Below are 11,301 nucleotides of genomic sequence, written 5' to 3' on the forward strand. Positions count from 1 at the left end.
TTTTCATGATTGACATTCTTTTGGATGGTAAATGACTTAGTCTAGCATGTCATAGAGTTCCTAAATCTTGCTGCACTGTGACATTTACAGAATGTGTGTTAACTTCTGGTGTAGTTAGTTTTCAAGGTTGAGCATCCATCACATAAAGATCACCAATTACTTTAGCTTGCCCAATCATCTTCAATGATAGGAGTACCTGTATCTCACAAAAAGAATCAGTAAATTTTAATTCACAATGTAATGACTTTGTGAGTTTAGACACTGAAATCAAATTATATTTAAAGTGTGGTATGAATAAAACATTGGTAAGAATCAAATGTTTAGAGAGTTGCACAGTGCCACAAATGTTTGTTGTAGTGGTAGAACCATCAGGTAGATTTACCAAAACTGGTCTCATATAATGAAAAATTTTGAAAGACTCTTGAATATTGGATGCATGATCAGTAGCTCCACTGTCAAGTATCCAAGAAGTTTTAGTAAAATTTGATGATACACTCAAGCAATGCTTACCTTTTGGTTGAGTAAGGATGGCCGAAGAAGTAATGTGGTTTACACTATTTGAAGTTGGCATGCGTGGTTGTTGAAGGAGTGCTAGTAAGGTTTCCTTCTGATCTGGAGTCAACACAAGTACTGTATCATCGCTCTTTTTATCCTGGTTAGAATCAGCAATCTCAGCACTAGAATTCTCAACTATCTCGTCAGTGCTAAGTTGATTGGCTACTCGCGGCTTTTGGTGAGTAGGAAAGCATTTTTCTTATAGCATGTCTCTGCTAAATGACCAATTTGATTACAGTAGCTACAAAACTTTGAAGTGTAGCCTCGACTATAAGATTTTTGATTTCCTCCTCTGCCTGAATTTCGTCCACGGCCTCTGCCTCTTCCAGAAAATGAACCGCCTCCAGTTGAGGTTTGCACCTCTAAAGAGTTAGTCACTATGTTGCTATTTGACGGGTCACAATTCAATTCTTGCTCTTGTTGGGTTAACATAGATAGTACTGTGTTGATTTCAGGTAACGGCTTCATTAGCATGATTTGTGATTTAACATTTGAATATTGCTCATTCAATCCTTTTAAGAATTTGACAACATATTCCTCAGAAGCATAGTCTCGAACAATTCGTAATCCACATGAACATCCATTAACACAAGCAACACAACTAGGAATAGCACGTAAATTTTCTAATTCTTCCCAAATAGCTTTCAACATAGCAAAGTAAGAGGTAACAGTAAGATCACCTTGTTTGAGTGCATAAAATTCTTCTTTTAACGCACCAACTCGAAAGACATCTCCCTGTGAGTAACGACGTTTTAAATCATTCCACAAGTCTGGAGCTGAGCTAATCCACATCACGCTCTTAGCGATTTCAGGGCTGAGAGAGAGGTTGATACAGGAGAGGAGAAAATTGTTACACCTATCCCATGCTTCAAAATTAGGATCACCTTCACTTGGTTTTAGAATGGATCTATCGAGGAATTTCACCTTGTTCTTCGATCTGAGTGCTCTCCACATATCGTGCGACCACTGATAATAATTTTGGGGTGTCAACTTAAGCGGAATTAGAGCCAAACCAGGACTTTCTCCTGGATGAAGAAAATAAGGGCTAATCGGATCAGAAATTACAGAAGAGGAACTATATCTGCCAAGATGTGCCTGGAACTGAGAGAATTGACGCATGAAAGCGGTGAAATTCTCAAAATCTGCAGCGGAATTTGATGAAGGGCTTGCATTCGGATTAGCTAAATTATCTACCATAGTTGGATCTTCTCGCTCTGATACCATGTAAAATGATACCAAGCTTAAAATTCAAGTGAATTACAAAAATAATTATAAGAAAAGAAAAAGGTTGGTGATGTACTCTCAGGTCATTGAAATTTAAAGTAATGGAAGAAGAATTGAAAAGAAGTGAAAAGAGAGAATAATTGATTAAAAGAACCACCACAGAGTACTGAGTACCAACTACAATATATATAGCAAAAGAAAAAATAATTACTAACTAATAGTGCTATAATTATGTCTAACAAACTAACCAACTTGACAGCTATACAAAAAACAAACTCTATTATGTTACAAATACAAAAATATAGTATTTTCTTTCTTATTTTCTTGCTAGTGATGGAAAAAATTTATTCAATGAGATTCGTACCAAAATTTTCTTTTTCTCTAATTTTTTGATAACCAAACAAAAAAATATATTATTTTTCATTCATTTTTTTTATCTATTTTTTTTCATTTATTTTTTTTCCAACCAAACATAATGTTTAAGTGTTTTTTTAACTAAATTGACATAAATCTAACAAAAATTATTCATTGTAAATCATGTATTTCTTTTTTTACGTTTTTTCTACTTTTTCACATATTTTTTTTATTACTCTTGCTATTTTTATCATTTTTTTCTTTTTTTATTCCCAATGATTATTGCAGTATTTTTTATTTTTTTTTTAATTTTTCTCTTTTATTTATTTTTATTCTTCTTAAGAGGTGAAATTAAAAAAAATGATGATGATGATGATGATGATGATAATGATGATGATGATGATGATGATGATGATGATGATGATGATGATGAGGCAAATTTATTAATTGTGACACATGTTTTTGTTTGTAATTTTTTAAATAAATATTTTTAATATTGTATTTATTAATATAGATAATTTGAACACAATTTACGTTTTTTGCATCTTACCATTTATCTCGTTTACATCTTGTTTATATATAAACGAGATAAGACATAAATTTTTAAACACGTATCACGTGTACACATGTGATATATGAAAATTGACGTACTTTACATATATTGTTTACAGTATAAACGAGATATATTTATAAGGTTAAATTATACAGTTGGTCCCTACACTTTCAGTAAAATTACAAATTGGTCCCTACACTTTAAAAGTTTGTAATTAGGTCACTAAAGAGAATTAAATTTTGTAATTTAGTTCCCGTCGGTCAAAAAGTGTTGATTTAACAGAATATTCTCAAAATATACTAAGAATATTTTGTTAAAATAGAGAATATGCTGATAATATTCTGTTAAATCAAATACTTTTTTAATGATGGGGACTAAATTGTAAATTTTAATTCTCTTTAAGGAGCCAATTACAAACTTTTAAAGTATAGGGACCAATTTACAATTTCACTAAAAGTATAGGGACCAACTGTGTAGTTTAACCTATTTATAATTAATTTGTTTACATTGAAAATGAGATATGTGTTTGTAAGTATAAAAATATAATTTTTTAAAATAATAAAAATATTAATAATTTAATTTTGTTCAATTTAAAAAAATCGATATATTTTATTATTATTTAAATCGAATGGAATATTAACAAATGTTGTAGTTACATCATTAAATTTGAAAAATTTTCAAATATAAGAGCAGTCATAGAAATTGTGTTTATTTTGTTGGCGTCAAAATCTTCTCCCCTAAGTGCCAGGGAGGATACGGCCTCAAGATAGACTTAGATGATGAGTTTGATGAGTCAACTGTCTCGACTGTCAGTCTATATGGCAGACAGAGAATGATGCATTGATAGTGTACCTTATGATTGTATATATGATGATGATCCTTTAGGTTTTGTAAAAAATAATACTGACAATGTGAAAAAGGTTGAGGTGCAAGATCCTTTGGAGGAGATAGATATTGGTAATGATGATCATTCTAGACCAATATATGTGAGCAAGATGTTGCCTAATGATTTCAAAAAAAGAAATGATGGAGATATTAAAGGAATATTACAACTGTTTTGTATGGAATTATGTAGAGATGACAGGCTTGAGTTGTGAACTAGTAGAGCATTAATTGCCACTAAAAGCCAATGTCAAACCTGTCAAACAATCACCAAAGAGATTTGCTCCTGAGATCGTGCAGAAGATTATGAAAAAGATTGAAAGACTTCTTAAGACTAAATTTATAAGAACAACAAGATATGTCAACTGATTTTTAATACTGTTCCTATTATGAAAAAGAATGGAAAATTAAAGGTTTGCATTGATTTTAAAGATTTAAATTCTGCAATACCAAAAGATAAATATTCAATGCATATAGCTAATATGTTGATAGATTCTACTGCTGATCATGAAATTTTAAATTTTATGAATGGATATTCAGATTATAATCAAATATACATCGTTGAGGAAGATGTGTCAAAAACTGCATTTAGGTGTCCAAGTCCTTTAGGAACTTATGAATGAGTTGTGAAGCCATTTGGGCTCAAAAATGCCGGTGCAACTTATCAAAGAATTATGAATAAAATTTTTTATGACTTTATTAGAAATTTTATGAAAATCTATGTTGATGATGTGGTTGTCAAATTAAATGCTAAAAAAGGGCATCTAGAAAATTAAAAAAAAGTATTTGAAAGAATGAGAAAGTATAAATTGAAAAGAAATCCCTTAAAATGTGATTTTGGTGTGAGTACAGAAAATTTTCTTGTTTTCTTGGTACAGAAAAAGGGATTGAAATTGACAAGAATAAGACAAAGGTTATTTTAAAGGCTCTTTCTCCAAATAACAAAAAACAGCTGCAACCTGCAAGCATTTTTAGAAAATGTCAATTATCTCAAAAGATTCATTTTCAATCTATCAAGAAAAATTAAGGTTTTTGAGCCTCTGATCAAGTTGAAAAAAGAGAAAGAGTTCCAATGAAAAATAAAGCATCAAGAAACTTTTGACAACATCAAATAGTACTTGACTAATTCTTCTGTTATAACACCTCCAAAGTACCAAGCATCTTTAAAATTTTACGTGTCAGCTTCTGAAGTAACAATTGGTGGAATGCTGGCTCAAGAAGATGAGGATGGCAACAAAAGAGTAATTTATTATCTAAGTCATATGTTAAATGATGTTGAGAGTTGTTATTCTCTAATTAAGAAACTTTGTCTAACTTTATATTTTTCTTGTCTAAAACTTAAGTACTATTTAATTCTTAGGAATGTTTATGTAATTTTTAAGTTTGTTGTTCTTAAATATATGTTGTCTTTTTCGATCTTGCTTGGTAGACTAGAAAAATAGATGTTGGCGTTAACAGAATTTTCTTTACATTTTGTTCCTGCGAGAGCCGTTAACGGACAGGTTCTAGCTGATTTTCTATTTGACCATCCTTATTGACATTGATGAAAGTTTACTGGGTTTTGTTAGTTTGGTGCCTTAAAAATTATATTTTTGATGATTCATGACATACGGGTAGTGTTGGTATAAAAATTTTAATTATTTTTTTTCAAATAGCAAGCCAAGTAAATTCCTCTTTGAATTGAATTATTCATGTTCTAACAATGAGGCAGAGTATGAGGCGTTAGTAATGTGATTGAAATTATTATTAGAAAGATGAGTAAAAAATATAAAAAATTTTGGGGATTCATAGCTTGTAGTCCATCAAGTATCACTTGAATATAGGTGTGTTAGTAAAAATTTAAGAAAGTATTTCAATGTAGTTACAAAGTTATTGAACGAATTTGACAATGTCATTATGAGACATGTTCCACAGGAATTAAATATAGAAGCAAATGAATTAGCTCAAATTGCTTCAAGATATAAGATCAAGTTCTCAACACTAGAAAAATTGGTAAGGATAAAGAAAATGTTTATGCCTTTGAGAGAAAGAAAAATGTTGTTATTAGAAAAACTAGACCTAGAAAATTAGAGTGTCAATTGTGGAATATTTAGAAAATTCAAATCTTAGCATCGATAAAAAACTTAAATACAGGATTCAAAGTTATGTTCTAATGAATAATGTGTTGTTTATGAAATCTATTGATGAAAATTTCTTGACATGTTTGGGAGAAAAAAGAAGTGTATTTGACTCTTACCGAAGTGCACGAGGGAATTTGTGGTGGCCATCAATCAAGAAAAAAAATGAAATAGGTGATAAATAGAAAAAGGAGAGTAAGTGAAAGCACAGAGTTCTCATAGCTACTCGAGCTTCATGAGTTCTTCTCCTTCAATGGTGTTCATTTTATTTTATTTTTTAGTATTATTTGTCTGAGTCTCATGAGAAAAGACAAACATTGTGAGGTTTGTAAGAAAAAGGCAGTGAGAGGAAAAAGGCAGTGAGCAATATTAGAGAAAAAGCCATAGATGTCTCAGAGTTTCTTTGTACATCTATCTGTTGTGTTTCATGATCCTGTGGAAATTCCCTTGCAACTTGGGTTAGCACTTTGCTGTGGAAAGCTAGATTGAGTTCTAGTCAAGTTCAGATTAGGGTTAGAATCTAGATTTGTCCTGGATAGGAATGAATAGTTCTTAGGGAGAAATCGGTGTTTGTAATGTTGTGAAAGCATAGTGAAATTCCATCATTGTTGTGATGGAGATTGGATGTAGGCTACATTATACCTAGTAGCTGAACCAGGATATATCTGATGTCACTTCTTCTTCTCTACTCTTTTCTCTGTTTTTATTTATCAAGAGAAAAAAACAAAAATATCTCTCAATTCGGCACGAGACAAAACAAAAGTGTCTCTCAACTCAGTACAAGACAAAAGCAGAAAGATCTCATGAAGTTCCTTTGAAAAACCAGAAATTAATATTTAACAAAAAAGGGGCTAAGATTTAACTTCCCTTCTCTTAGCCGCTGATTACCATAATTTAGGTCTAAATTTATAAGTAATTTTGACTTATTTTTTATTATTCAAAACATCAATAAAACTAACATATATACACGTCAAAACATAAAAATAGATAATATAATTATATTATTGAAATATATGTATATAACCCATAAATAGACTAATTTTTTTTTTCTGTCATAATAAATTGAAATAATAAAAACAATAATAAAAAGGGTAAAAGAGTACCAAAGTATGGAGGCCAATTTTTTTCAAGGAAGACCAATGTTATACCTATTGCTTTTTCTATTTTGGTCATATTTCTATTAGAGAAAAAATCTTTAACGGCGTTTGAAAATTATTTTGAAAGACAATGAGATACTCAACAAAAAAAATTATCTTTTTTGATTTTTGATCTTTATTTTTATGACATTGATTAACTCATCTGTCAATATTTTCTATCTATATTATTCGAATAAACTTACATGACATATTAAATTATTGATTTATCCATTAAAAATCAACTAAAATTAATAAATTCTTTTTAGTTGGGAGTCTCATTGTCTTTTAAAAATAATTATAAAGACCGTTTAGTTTTTATTTTTATTTTTTATTATCTTTTTGAAATACATTAGATAAATATATGGTATAAAATTAAGAAATATTAGTAATTTTTAAATTATTTTTACTTTTAAAAATTAAATGAAGGATATATTAATAATTAACGTATTATGTGAGTATGTTTTGAAGACAGATAGATTAACTAGTCTCAGGAAATTAAATATCAAAGTTAAAAATAATTTTTTTTTGTTTAAAGATCTCGTAGTCATTGAAAAAAATTATTAAAAATCTCGTAGTCTTTTTATTAAATAATTAATTTTTAGTTTAAATATTTTATGGCATTAATATACAATTCAAAAAAACAACATAGGTAGTTAATAGTCATTAAAAAAACAGTTAGTTAATTATGCACATATTTATCTTTAATAAATATTTTATTTTTCATCTAGCACAAAAAATTTTGCACAAAATATGACCATTATGATAAAATTTTGCACCTGTTCTAAAATAAATAAAAGATATATTAAATATAAAATAAAGATGTATTAATATAAGACTCTAGCATTAAAATAATTAGCTCAATAATAATTTGTATATATATAATAATATTATATATGTTGTAATGTGTATATATATATAAAGATAGAAAATAGTATAAAAAGTAAAGAGAGAGAGAATTGCATAAATATATATATATAAAGATAGAAAGAAATATTAAAAGTAAGAAGAGAGAAAATTGCATTTGTTTATAGAAAGAGAAAGAAAGAGAATATTATTATATTGCTATGTATATTCCCTTGCCTCAGATCATGCTTTTATAGGCAAAGAGAAGTTTACTTTTCAAACTACATTTATTTTGCTTCATCCTAAGAACTTGTTCTCTTCAACGTAGAAAATGGGTTGCACATTAAATGGGCATCCATTCTTATCCTTTCCTAGTCACAACACTTTCCCTTGGATGTCCATTCAGAATTATGCCTCGTTAAAACCTTACTAAAGAAAAACCCAATGGGAAAAAAACTTTAGTGAAGGAAAAAGAGTACAAAATCCTTTGTGATGGGGACTGCCTCATTAAAAACCTTGTCAAGAAAAATCCAATGGGAAAAAACCTGACCAAGGGAAAAAAGTACAGTCTCCCCCTCTTGCTGACATCATTTAATGTCTCGAAATCGGCGCATCCCAATCTCATGTACCAATCTTTCAAAGGAGGATTTTGGGAGTGACTTTGTAAATAAATCTGCCAGATTATCACTTGAGCGGATCTGTTGGATATCAATTGTCCATTGATTTTGAAGATCATGAGTGAAGAAGAATTTGGGAGAAATATGCTTTGTTCTATCACCTTTAATGTATCCGCCTTTAAGTTGAGTAATGCATGCTGTATTATCCTCAAACAGGACAGTTGGAGCTATCTTATGATCAATCAGTCCACATGATGACAGAATATATTGAATCAGACTCCTCAGCCAAAAACACTCGCGACTAGCTTCATGAATCGCCAGTATTTCAGCATGATTAGAGGAGGTTGCAGCAATCGTCTGTTTCGTGGACCTCCATGATATAGCTGTTCCACCATATGTAAACAGATATCCTGTCTGAGATCTCCCTTTATGTGGATCAGACAAGTATCCGGCATCTGCATAGCCAACTAGTTGTGACTTGGATCCATAGGGATAAAACAATCCCATATCAACCGTCCCATGAAGATATCGAAAGATTTGTTTAATTCCACTCCAATGTCTTCTGGTTGGAGAGGAACTATATCTTGCTAGTAAATTCACAGCAAATGATATGTCAGGTCGCGTATTATTAGCAAGATACATTAGCGCTCCAATGGCACTAAGATATGGTACTTCAGGACCAAGGATATCTTCATTCTCTTATTTAGGGCGGAATTGATCATTTTCCACATCCAAAGATCTTACGATCATTGGAGTACTTAATGGATGTGACTTATCCATATAAAATTTTTTCAAGATCTTTTCTGTGTATGTTGTTTGATGAATAAAGATCCCACTTTTTATATGCTCGATCTGCAGGCCGAGACAAAACTTAGTCTTTCCAAGATCTTTCATCTCAAACTCTTCTTTTAGAGTTTTCATAATTGTTGGAATATCATCAACGTACACAGCAATTATAATGAACCCAGATGTAGTTTTCTTTATGAAAACACATGGGCATATATCATCATTCTTGAATCCGTTTTTGGCCAGATACTCAGTAAGACGATTATACCACATTCGTCCAGATTGCTTTAGACTATATAAAGATCTTTGCAATTTGACTGAGTATAACCCTTGCGAGTATTCATTGGATGGTTTAGATATCTTTAGTCCTTTAGGGACTTTCATATAGATATCCCGATCTAATGAGCCGTATAAATAGGCTGTTACCACATCCATTAAATGCATATGCAGTTTATGATATGCAGATAAACTGACCAAATAACGCAATGTTATCGCATCCACTACAGGAGAATACGTTTCTTCATAATCTATACCGGGCCTTTGTGAAAAACCTTGTGCCATAAGTCGGGCTTTGTAGCACACAACTTCATTTTTCTCATTTCGTTTTCTCACAAATACCCACTTATATCCAACAGGTTTTACATCTTCAGGTGTACGGACTACAGGTCCAAAGACTTCACGTTTTGCAAGTGAGTCTAATTCAGCCTTCATGGCTTCTTTCCATTTTGGCCAATCATTCCTTTGTCGACATTCTTCGACTGATCTTGACTCAAGATCCTTATTTTCATGCATGATATTTAATGCCACATTATATGCAAATATTTCATTGACAATTGTCTTATTTCGGTCCCATTTTTCTCCTGTAAAGATATAATTTATCGAGATCTCGTCATTTTCACTATTTTTAGGTACATGAACGTCTTCTGGCGTTATATCATGATTTTGGACAACTGCAGGTGTCTCTACTATGTCTTTTTTAACAGGAATATTATTTACCTCTTTTCTCTTTCGAGGATTTTTATCTTTGGAACCTACAGGGCTACCACGCTTCTGGCGTGAATTTGCTTCAGTGGCTACTTGTCCTACTGGGACATCAATTCGAATTGGAACATTTTTCGCTGGTATATAAGATTTGGATATCCTCTTTGTATCGGAAAATGCATCTGGCAATTCATTTGCTATTCTTTGCAAATGTATAATCTTTTGAACTTCCAGTTCACATTGTCCTGATCGAGGATCTAAATGCATCAACGATGATGCATTCCAGTTAAGTTCCTTTTCAGGAAGCTTATTCTCTCCCTCTAATGTTGAAAATTTTGATTCATCAAAATGACAATTCGCAAACCGGGCTTTAAATACATCTCCAGTTTGTATCTCAAGATACCTCACTATAGAGGGAGAATCATATCCAACATATACTCCCAATTTTTTTTGGGGTCCCATTTTGGTGCGATTAGGTGGTGCAATGAGAACATATATCGCACACCCAAATATTCTTAAATGGGAAACATTTGGCTGCTGGCCAAAAGCTAGTTGCATAGGAGAGAACTGATGGTAACTCGTTGGCCTCAAACGAATAAGTGTTGCGGCATGTAAAATAGCATGCCCCTAAACCGAGGTTGGGAGATTTGTTCTCATAAGTAAGGGTCTAGCAATTAATTAGAGGCGTTTAATAAGTGATTCTGCTAACCCATTTTGTGTGTGAACATAAGCTACTGGCTGTTCAACACTTATTCCATTAGCCATACAATAAGCATCAAAGGCTTCGGAAGTAAATTCACTAGCATTATCAAGACGAATTGCTTTGATTGGATTTTCTAGAAATTGTACTTTTAATCGAATAATTTGAGCCAGTAATCTCGCAAACGCCAGGTTGCGAGAAGATAATAAGCACACATGTGACCATCTCGAAGATGCGTCTATTAGGACCATAAAGTATCTAAAAGATCCATATGGTGGATGAATAGGTCCACATATATCACCTTGAATCCTTTATAGGAATTCAGGAGACTCAAATCCAATCTTTACTGGTGATGGCCTTAAAATTAACTTTTTCTGAGAACATGCAGCACAACAAAATTTACTAGTTTTAAGAATCTTCTGGTTCTTTAGTGACTGTCCATGAGAGTTTTCAATAATCCTCCTCATCATGGTTGTTCCTGGATGACCCAATCGGTCGTGCCAAGTTATGAACTCATTTGAGCTAGTAAACTTCTGGTTTACAATATCATGTT

The sequence above is a fragment of the Arachis duranensis genome, chromosome 5 (genome assembly GCF_000817695.3).
Source record: "Arachis duranensis cultivar V14167 chromosome 5, aradu.V14167.gnm2.J7QH, whole genome shotgun sequence".
NCBI classification, from domain to species: Eukaryota; Viridiplantae; Streptophyta; class Magnoliopsida; order Fabales; family Fabaceae; genus Arachis; species Arachis duranensis.